This window comes from Carcharhinus amblyrhynchos, chromosome 15 (assembly GCF_965287045.1).
Source record: "Carcharhinus amblyrhynchos chromosome 15, sCarAmb.v2.hapA, whole genome shotgun sequence".
Lineage (NCBI taxonomy): Eukaryota > Metazoa > Chordata > Chondrichthyes > Carcharhiniformes > Carcharhinidae > Carcharhinus > Carcharhinus amblyrhynchos.
The window spans coordinates 67,586,850-67,598,062 of record NC_137338.1 but is presented as its reverse complement, the minus strand read 5'-3'; positions in this window follow the sequence as shown (position 1 = coordinate 67,598,062).

Below are 11,213 nucleotides of genomic sequence, written 5' to 3'. Positions count from 1 at the left end.
GTTGTCATGCGGGGGCTGGGTTTGTGGTTGACCTTTGTGGATGTGCCATTTCCTATCTTGTCATCCCTTTTCACAATACCTGAGCACCTACCTTTCTCTTCTAAATTCACTCCTTATTGGGAGCAGTACTACTGACTGGAAGCAATTACTGATTCATTAAGAAATGTAGAGGGATTTCTGCATCCTGCCGGAAATCATTTGGACTCTTAATCTTGAACCTTGTAGACTAGTATTTGTTGATCCACTGGTTTCATTGTGTGTTTTAGAGAGAGAATATGTGTGTGTAGGTGTGTGAGATTTGTCCTTTGGGACCTGTTGCCTGCAGGATCGAGAGTATTCTCCTATTCAATGGGCCACTGCACAGTGCTCAATCACAAATTTATATGTACTAAAATACAATGCTGTACCTTGTTAACAGCATTGTCAGACTTTGAGGGTCATACCTCTCACCATTTAAAATGTAGCCCAGAACCATAATGTTGAAAGAACTCTTGATTTTTGCATCTGCTTCAGTCACTCTGTTCAGGCCAAATAATTCCACTTTGAGTCCTGTGTACTATGTTTGAAAGCTTCTATTTGTTTTGTTCTTTCTCATTATGGTAATGGATCTACCTCTCCAATCTTTCAAGACAGCATGGTATCAGTGTTCTAGGCTTATTTTTAGGCATGTGAGAGGGACGTGTTCACTGGAGCCAAATATTGTTGCTCCACTGGTCAATCAGTACCTTAGGCATCGTGGAATAAGTTTTCTCCTCATTTGAGTTATTCATTTGAGCCTCTAGGTTGAAATTGGGACCAGCTTATTTCCCAATGTATTAAAGTTTAAACTCCATCCTTTTAGTTTGTGAAACCTGCAGGAGTAGTATCCCAGCAAATTGCAGCATTCCTATCGCACTTTCTTTCTTAATCACAAATTGATATTCATTAACTGGAATGTGCTGCCTGAGTGGGTGGTGGAGATAGATATAATTGTGGCTTTCAGAAGAGAATTGGATCACAGTCTGAAGAAATATTTGCAGGGTTACAGAGAAAAGGTACTAGATCAATTGCTCTTGGAGAAAGCAGGTAGAAACTCAATGGGTCACATTGTCACTGTCTCTCCTGTAACCAGTCCCTAATTCAATGATTTTAAATATAAGTTTTGGCACAGAATTAGTAAGGTCTGAGCGGTGCCATTTCCCAATAATCACCACCAGTCCCTAACACTGACTGGAATTCAGATTATTTACCAGGAATTTCTTCGGTTTTCTTAATTGCCAAAACTTTGGTGGAACTCTTGGATGCACTGTATAAATGGGTTGTTTGTCTAAGTTGTGGCAGCCAATTGGCAGAACCTTGAGGAAGTCCTAAGCTGTGATGGTTTACATTTTCTTTGTGAAGGGATATGAAATTATATAACCTGCTCTCGCTATAAGTTTAGAGCATTGTGAATATGGAAATGTGATGAAGCCTGTAACTTCAGTTTCATGCTACACTTGAGGCACTACCTCTGCTCCACATGTTGGCTGTCATTGCGATTTGTACTTAAGTTCATGAATAAACTGAAAGTTTTCCACTTTGTTTTATGTCAAACAAAGTAAAAATAAACAATCAAAATTGCAAATGATGTATTTATTCATGAAGTAACTATTTATTTAAGTAGAACTAGGACTGCCTTTGCACTCCCCTGCTTGAGCTGGGACCCTTATTGCCCCACATTGCTGAAATCCTTTGCTTTCTCCTGGGATGCTTGTTCCATAGCTGGGCTAAGTTGGACCTTTGCCCTTTCTTCCTATCCACAATATGGTCTGTCAGAGGTGGGTGTTACCGTTTACCTCAAGTAAGACCTGTCACAAGAAATAGAAATAGGAGTGGCCACCAGGCCCTTCAAGCCTGCCATGCCATTCAGTACAACCATGATTGATCCATGCCATTCTAAACTCCTTTCTGTGCCATTTCCCCAGAGCTCTCTATTCTTCAATCTATCAAATATTTATCCGCCTTCACTTTAAATACTTCTAATGATCCAGTCTGCATTACCCTTTGGGACAGTACATTCTAGAGATTCGCCACCCTCTGCGAGAAGAAATTTCTAAACGTCTCAGTTTTAAATGACCAGCCCTTTATCCTGTAGCTATGACCCCTTTTTCAAGACTCTCCCACTAGTGAAATCATTTCACCATCTACCCTGTCAAGCCCCCGAGGATCTTTATGTTTGAATAAGGTCACCCCTCACTCTTTAAATTCCAAGGAATGCAGACCCAGATTACTTAGTCTGTCTTGATAGGACGACCCTCTCATTTTAGAAATTAGCCTGGTGAATTTCCTTTGGACTGCCTCCAATTTTATATATCCTTTTTAAGGTAAAGGGACCAAAACTGTACACAGTATGTGAGGTGAGGCCTCACCAACACCCTGTAAAATTGCAACAAAATCTCCCTATTTTTAAACTCCAACTCCTTTGCAATAAAGGCCAAAATGTCATTTGCCGCCTTAAGAAATTGTTGGACCTGCCTGCTCGGTTTTTGTGATTCATGCACCTCGATTCCTCTGCACTTCACTCACCTACAGTCTCTCCATTTAGATAATAATCTGCCTTTGATTCCTCCTACCAAAGTGTATGACCTCACATTTCCCCACATTAAACTCCATTTGCCAGGTTTTCTATCTATTGTATCCCATTGCAGAATCATCATATCCTCATCACAACCTGTCCTTCCAGCTATCTTTGTATCATTGGCAAGTCTGGAAACATTAGATTCTATTCCTTTCGCCAGGTTATTAATATAAATAGTGAACAATTGTGGGTCAAGAAGTGATCCCTGCGATATTCCACTAGTTACATCTTTCCACTTTGAAAAGGAACCATTTATTCCAACATTTTGCTTTCTATGTGACAGCCAGTTTTCAATCCATTCCAATTCCTTCAATCCATCTATCCTCCAATTCCACGGGCTTTTATGCACCAGCCTCTCTTGCAGATTTCCCTCTATCTACTCTCCCTGTTAGATCTTCAAATAATTTGAGCAGATTTGTCAAATGTGATTCGCCTTGCATAAAACTATGTTGACTAGGTTTGATTATATTCAATTTTCCTAAATGATTAGCTATTTCACTTTGATTATTGATTCTAGCATCTAGCCAATAACAGAAGTTAAACTAACTGGCCTATATGTCCTTGCCTTTTGCCTTTGTCCCTTTTTGAGCAAGGGCTTCACATTGGCTGTTTGCCAATCTTCTGGTACCCTTCCGGAATTTAGTGAGTTACGAAAAATTTAAACCAAATAGTCCGCTATCTCTAGCCACTTCCATTAAAACTCTAGCATGCTGTTCATTGCATCCTGGCAACTTGTCTGCTTTTAGCCTGTTGGATTTCTCTAATTCCCTTGTGATTGGGATTTTTGTAAGTTCAGATCATAGAATTCAAAGAATCCCTACAGTGCAGAAAGAGATCATTCATCCCATCGAGTCTACACCGAGCACAATCTCTCCCAGGCCCTATCCCCATAACTCCATATATTTGCCCCACTAATCCCCTGTCAATTTAGCGTGGTCAATCCACCTAACCCACACATCTTTGGCACGTGGGAGGAAACTGGACCACCTGGAGGAAATCCAGACATGGGGAGAACATACAAACTCCACACAGAGTGACCCAAAGCCAGAATTGAACCCAGGTCCCTGGCCTATGAGGCAGCAGTGCTAACCACTGTGCCAGCGTGCTATACCATGTCCAATCTTATTTGAAAAGAGCCCATCTGATAAGGGTGACATGATGGCACATTGATTAGCACTGCTGACTCTCACGGTTAGATGGATTGGCCTTGGTAAATTGCCCCTTAGTGTCAGGAGATTAGCAAGGTAAATATATGGAGTTTTAGGGATAAGACCTGGGTGGGATTGTTGGTGCAGACTTGATGGACTGACTGGTCTTTTGCACTGTAGGGATTCTATGATAATTTAGGGGTATTTGCAATATCTTCCACTGTGAAGACTGATGCGACAAATTTATTTAGCATTGCTGCCATTTCTTTGGTTGCTGTTATCAATTCACTTGTCTCATTCAGTAGAAGTCCTTTAGCCACTCTCTTCCTATTTATATATCCATAGAAACTCTTGCAAGCAGCGTTAAAATAAACTAAATTCTCTCTCAAAAATCATTTTCTCCCTTATGAGCTTTTTAGTCTTTTGCTACTGGATCCTACAAACTTCCCACTCCTCTGGTCTACCGCTATTCCTTGCTACTCTGTATATCCTGCTTTTCAATTTATTGTCTTTGATCTGTGTTAACTAACCATGGATTTTGCCTCTCTTGCGGAATCCCTGTTTTTAATTGGGATAAACTCCAGCTGAGCATATTGGACCTGCTGTTAGAATATCTGCCACAGCACATCTACTGATCTGTATCTTAGCTTGTTTATCCAGTTCACCTTAGACAACTTCTCCCTTCACCATTATAATTGCCCTTATTTAAGTTGAAGACTTACGGTGTTCACCCTCAAACTGTATCTGTCAGTACCATAGATGGAATGGATATCCAAATATGTAATTTTCCCTGGAGGGCTGTACTCAGCCAGTCGACATTCAGCCCTGCCAAAGATCCCAGTCCCAGAAAGCCTGTCCTGTAATTTCTAGATTTAATTTCCAAGCAGCCAAGCCAGGGAACCTAAATGTCTTTAAAGTCCAATTATGAATTGTTAATTTTAAAACTAAGAAGTCAGTACATTTTATTTAGAAAGCAGCTCTTTAATGATGTACTCCACTCATTAAGATGATCAGCTTTCACTTACTACTACTTCAGCTGATTACTTACTAAATAACCATGACTTTTCACTGAGAAGTCAGTTCTTTATTTGGGAAGCATTGCATTTTGTGTGGGTGATAATTACTGCAATCTGGCAACTGATTGATTATCTTTGGCCAAGAGTCGATCGCTGTTTAGGGCACTGCTCTTAATTGAATAGGAACAGCTATATAGTCCTGGACATATTAGAACGCGGGTAGCCAGGCACTAAAGGACAGAAGACCGAAGCCTAATCCTGGTTCACGTAATAAGCTTTAATTGCAAACAGCATCTTGTCTGCCTCCAACCAACAATCATACTTTATGCCTGAATATATGGATATGAACTAAGGTGAGTCCCAAATTAATGCCTACTATCTAACTGACATACAATTAACAAATTCTTCTTTAATGGAAAATTAAATGAGAATTTCTTTTGCACAATTGACATTTACAGAATTAAAATCTTTTTTTTGTATGAAACATTACATTGTGGATATCCTCCTAAAGGACCCCTAACGATTTCTTCGTATGCTTACTTTTTAGTAAAATAATTGAACAGCTGTTGACTATCCTTTGATTTAATTTCAAATGTTATCTTTCTGTGTTTGTTTTAAGCTGGCAAGGCCAATCTATAGCTTTTTCTCTCTCTCACTTTGTCTAGAGTGTGCATTATTCTACAATGACCAACTATCTACGTAGTTATTTATTTTCAAAAATCTGTCTTAAATATCCCCGTTGATAGATCCTAACCTCCCAGAACACTCTGCCTTATCCATTATGAAGAGTTTTATTGAATTTATTGAATATTGAAAAATTTACAAGATGTTTGACCACCCATTCCTGCAGCTATCGGTCATGACTGAAACATATACACCTCAGCACTGTTCTGCCATTTTGCCCACTCGTTCCCTCATCACTCGTTTTCAAAAATTAAAGTTTAATTTGTCTCCCATGGCATGCATTCATCTATTTCATTTTAAATACTCCATAAATTCCCTTCAAAGTAAAATATCCACAGTACCTTAGCCTAATATAGACACAAGTAATTTGTTTATTTAATACGTTTATTCTCCCCTTATTCCCAATCCACTTCTCAATGTTGTCCCCCCTTCACCCCACACATAACTTTCTGAACCTCTAATTCTCCTCTTTACCTCTTCCCATCATCACAGTATTCATGATAGTTCTCACTGGCACCCAAGGTGCCTTGGCACTTCTCTACTTATGTGTAGCTTTCCATACTATTAGGGACTGTGGTAGGGGTTTCTCTTATCAATGGCCTGATTCTCTTAAAAACTTAAGAAAACTAAATAATTAAATTCGCAAAGGCAAAGTCTTAAAAAGTAATTAAGGTTTACTAAAAACATGAAAAATAATTTTCAAGACAAGATGACAAAACAACCTTGGCTGTGGGAGGCTTTGGATGTTCAAGTAGCTCTGAATTAGTGCTAAAGGTCCCTCTAAAGAACTGAGGCACTGAGACAAAATCCAATACAATTATACATTTTTGATATCTAAGGTGCCCCTAATTAGCTTAGACTTCATTTCATGTTAGCATGTCAGTCCAAAACATGACAGATACCTCAGCCAATTGTGATGCAATACTTGACTTAAAGCTCTTTCATTTGCCAATCCTAAAACTGGATTTTCTCCCCCCTGGTATGGTTCACTTCCTTGTTGCTGTGCCACTCTAGGATGCTACCTTCCAACTACCTTCCCCCCCACCGGCACATTGCCAAAACAATTGATAGCATCAGTCCTGGGCCCTCAAATTGACACTTTCCATGTCTGGACAATAGGGCCTTTTACATTCTGATATTAAATGTTTCAGAATCTGTCCCAAACTTGAAATTTCATTGTGCTTCTGCTGACTAAATGGTTTTTAGCAACTGAACTCCTGAACTTTCATAGCCTCTGTAGTGCTCGCATTTGGACTGAGGTTGATGGATACTTCAATTAAACTTAATATATTAACATATATTAAATCTGATTTAATAAATGATTATAGATACTTAACATTGTAATATCTCTTTCAGGTCATTTTAATTTTCACCTCACTTAATTTCCTTTTGATTTGATGACACCCACTAAACCTTGCTTTCAAAAGTTCTCCTACCACAGGCAGTAATACTAATTCTTTAGCCCCACGAGAAAAACTACAAAATTTTGATTTCTAACTCCCTTCCTGTTTCATCACATGCTGTGCCGCTTTTAAATGCTATCTAACCAACTCACCAGCTCTATTTAATCCCTCCCTAAAATTTGACACACAGTCCAATAATTTAGTCTCAGAATACTGACTCACCAATTTCTCTTTGATTAATCTAAGTGGTCCTCTGACCTCATGATTAAAAATCAAGTCAACTGCACTGAATTTAGTGGATTCATTAGGTACATCCCTAACTGCAAAATGTGCAAATGAAATTTCTTTATCCCAATCCTCTGGATAATCTTGACTATAATCCCTCAACATGGTCTTTAAAGTTTGATGCCACTGTTCTAATGTTCCCTGCAATTCTAGCTGCTATTCAGTTGATTTAAATTGTTTTAATCCTGAAGTATCCATAGTTTCCTTGAATAACTTTGATGTAAAATTTGGCCCTTGATCTGATTGTATTTCTGTGGGTAATCCGTATCTAGTTAACATTTAAGTATCTCCTCTACAATCCTTTTAGCTGTTATATTGCATAAGGGAATGGTCTCTGGAAATCTCGTAGACACATCAATTATGGTCAATAGATATTGATTCCCAGTTTTTGTTCTAGGGAGGGGGTCTATGCAAACAATTAAGACCCTTATAAAAGGCTCTTCAAATACCAGAATGGGTATTAAGTGTTTTATCACTCCTTGAGGTTTTCCTAATACCAGACGTGTGATACGTCCTGCAAAATTCAACACATCTTTATGCAGTCTAGTTTTTGTATTTTAGCTTGAGTTTTCCATACTCCCAAATGACCTCCGACTGATGGTACTTCATATGCTACCAGCCTTTTATAACCAGGTAATAGAACTTGAGCTCCTGCCTATTTTTCATCTGCCTGAATATGTATAGGTCTCCACTTCCTCATTAAGACATAACTTTTATGGTAATAACTTATTGGTATACACTCAGATTCTTCTGTGTATGCTTTCTGATCAACTACTTTATTTCTACGTCTTTCTGTTGTAATTCTGCCAAATTCCCTGAACTAAACATATCCTCTTCGTTCTCCACCTGTTCTTGTTCTTCCTCAGCCATCTAATAAAAATGGTTTCTGATAACTGAACTTCAACTTTTTTTATCTTTACTCTTTGATTTCTCTACCTGTCTTAACCATTTGACTTGATTTATTATTGTTCCACTAATTGGGAAAAAGTAAAACGTATTGTTTCTTGTGCTATACAAAGAATACTGTTCGTAGAGTACATAAGGGAAAAGGGAAGGAGAGGGTACAGAATATAATGTTGCAATCATAGCTAGGGTATTGAGAAAGACCATCTTAATATATGGTAGATCCATTCAAAAGTCTGATGGCAGCAGGAAAGAAGCTGTATTGAGTCAGTTGATATGTGTTTTCAGACATTTGTATCTTTTTCCCAATGGATGAAAGTTGAAGAGAATATATCCAGGTGCGTAGGTCCTTGATGATGCTGGCTGCTTTTCTGAGGCAGTGGGAAGTATAAATGGAGCCAAAGGATGGGTGGCTGTTGGCGAGATGGACATGGACTACATTCACAACCCTTAGCGTAGAGAGGGACATGTCCTCCACTATGTTTCCTGAAATTGATGACTAGCTCCTTTGTTTTACTGACATTGAGAGAGACATTATTGTTGTTGCACCATTTCACCAGATCCTCTATTTCCTGTACTCCATCTCATCATTGTTTGAGACCCAGGGCACTAGTATTGAAGATAATCGTGGATTAGATGTTGTTACCTATGCTTACCGATTACAGTCTCTGGGTTAGGAAATTGAGGATCCAGTTGCAGAGGAAGGAACAGAACCCTAGGCCACAGAGTTTTGAGATGAGTTTTGTTGAAGTTTTGCTATTGAAGGCTGAGCTGTTGTCCATAAAGAGGAATCTGACATAAGTGCTCTTGTTATCTGGGTGTTCGAAGATTGAGTGAATTCATCCCGACCTGGAGATTTGTCCACTTTTAAGTTTACTAACACTCCCAAACCCTATCCTTCCCTATGTTAATTTGCCCAAACCCTCTGTTTCTCTCCCTGAATTCCATATATTCATCCTCGTTCTCTTGGGTGAAGACGGACGTGACGTATTCATTCAACACATTACCAATGTCCTCTGGCTCCAGATTATCCCCTTGATCCCTAATGGGCCCTACTCTTTCCCTGGTTATCTTCTCCGCATTAATATACTTAGACTATCTTGAGATTTGTCCTTCTTTTACCAGCCAGAGCTCTCTCATAAACCCCCTTGGCTTTCCTAATTGCTTTCTTAAGCTCCACCTTGCACTTCCTGTCCTTCACTAATGCCTCCACTGATTTATTCCTGTTGAACCTGCTAAAATCCTTTCTTTTCCTCCTCATAGTAATCCTGAGATTTGGTGCCAACATGTACCATGACATCTGCCTTATCACCCTTCCCCTTCAGGATGCCCTGCAGCCATTCAGTAACATCTTGGATGCTAGCATCAGGGAGGCAACATCATCCTGGAGTCACGTTGATGGTCACAGTATCACCTATCTGTATCCCTAATTATAGAATCCTCTATTACTATTGCCTTTCCTCCCCTGCCCCCTGTACATACAGGCTGTTTGTGGTGTTAGAAGCTTGGCTCTGTCTGCGCTCCCTGGAGGAACCAGCACCCTCATCAGACCCCAAAATGGAATAGAGTTGCGAGTGAGACTTCCAGAGAACCCATGAGCTACCTGCCTGTTTCTCTGACTGCCTGGTGGTCACCCATTCCCTTCCTTCCTCAGATCTCTTCAGCTGTGCTGTGACCATCTCTCTCACCATGCTATCCACAATGCTCTCGGACTCGCGGAAGCTCCACAGTGTTCCCAGCCGCACCATTCCAGCTCCAAAACTCGAGCTTCCAAAAGTGCACGCGTGCTGGCCCCGGGCACTGGAAATGTACCTGGCTTCCCACAAGGAGCAAGAGAAGCAAACCACGGCTTTGAGCTCTCCTGCCATGGCTAAACCCTTTATGTTTAAAAACTTTAAAGAATTGAAAAAAAAATCAAATAATTCCCTACCTTGGCTTAAATTTGTTTTTATTTATACCACTGATCTTTTTGCAATTTCTATTTTCCTACCTAGCCTTCACTTGCAAAGTCAGAAAGGCGAAGAGAGAAATACTCACTTACAGGTCACTTACCTGTGATATCTTACAGACATGCTCTTCCCTCCTGCTTTTGCCTGCAATAGTCCCCACTGACCTGTGCACACAGTAAAGAAAAACAAGATACATCAATATCTCTTCCCCACCTTCCTGAACTCACACACTTACCTTAACTCCCAGGCACTCAGAGCAGAGCAACGCTCCAAACCTAATCCCATTTGAGCCTTTTCAGAGATGCCTTATTCGACAGTAAGGGTGGATGGGATTTTTCTTTCTCTACAGTGTGTTTTGCGGCAGCGGAACGTGGTGCTCTGTTTGTTGGTTGTGGGATCTTATGGTCTCGCTATTGTTAACGGGATTTCCCATTGAACACTCCTCTCAGCCAGGAAATCCAACCATACCTTGCTTCTTTTTAGTAAATATGTAACCCCAGTCCATAAATGCATTTCATTCTTTCATTGGTCATAAGGTTCAGGTCTACGAAACAACAGTGAAAAATCACACCCTGATGTTTCACATTTGGTTTCATCTATTCTTCTCCAAAGTAATTCCATTAACATCTTCTGGGTTTTTATCCATCTTGGTTTCCATTATTCACATTGAAGCTAACCATCCCCTGCCACCAATGTTAACTCAATTCACATTGAACAAAGAAAGTACAGCACAGGAACAGGCCCTTTGGCCCTCCAAGCCTGCACTGATCATGATGCCTGCCAAAACTAAAACCTTATGCACTTACGGAGTCCATTTCCTTCCATCCCATCCTATCGTGTATTCATCTAGATGCCCCTTAAATGCCACTATTGTATCTGCTCCGACCACCTCCCCGGGCAGCAGGTTCCAGACATGCACCACCTTCTGTGTAAAAAAAAAACCTGCCTTGCACATCTCCTGTAAACTTTTCCCCACGCACCTTAAACCTATGTTCCCTTGTACTTGACTTTTCTACCCTAGGAAAGAGCATCTGAATGTTCACTCTGTCCAAGCCACAAAGTTCAAACTAAGACGCAGCTGCTTTCTTGGCTGGAGAGATTTGGTTGACTTAGTTCAATCGATACCACTTCAACCCCCCCAGTGCCCCAGCTATTCCCATTTATAAGTGTACCCATTTTTAACAAGATTTTCCCCATTGTAGATTCCAACCTCGCTGGTGTGATGTTCC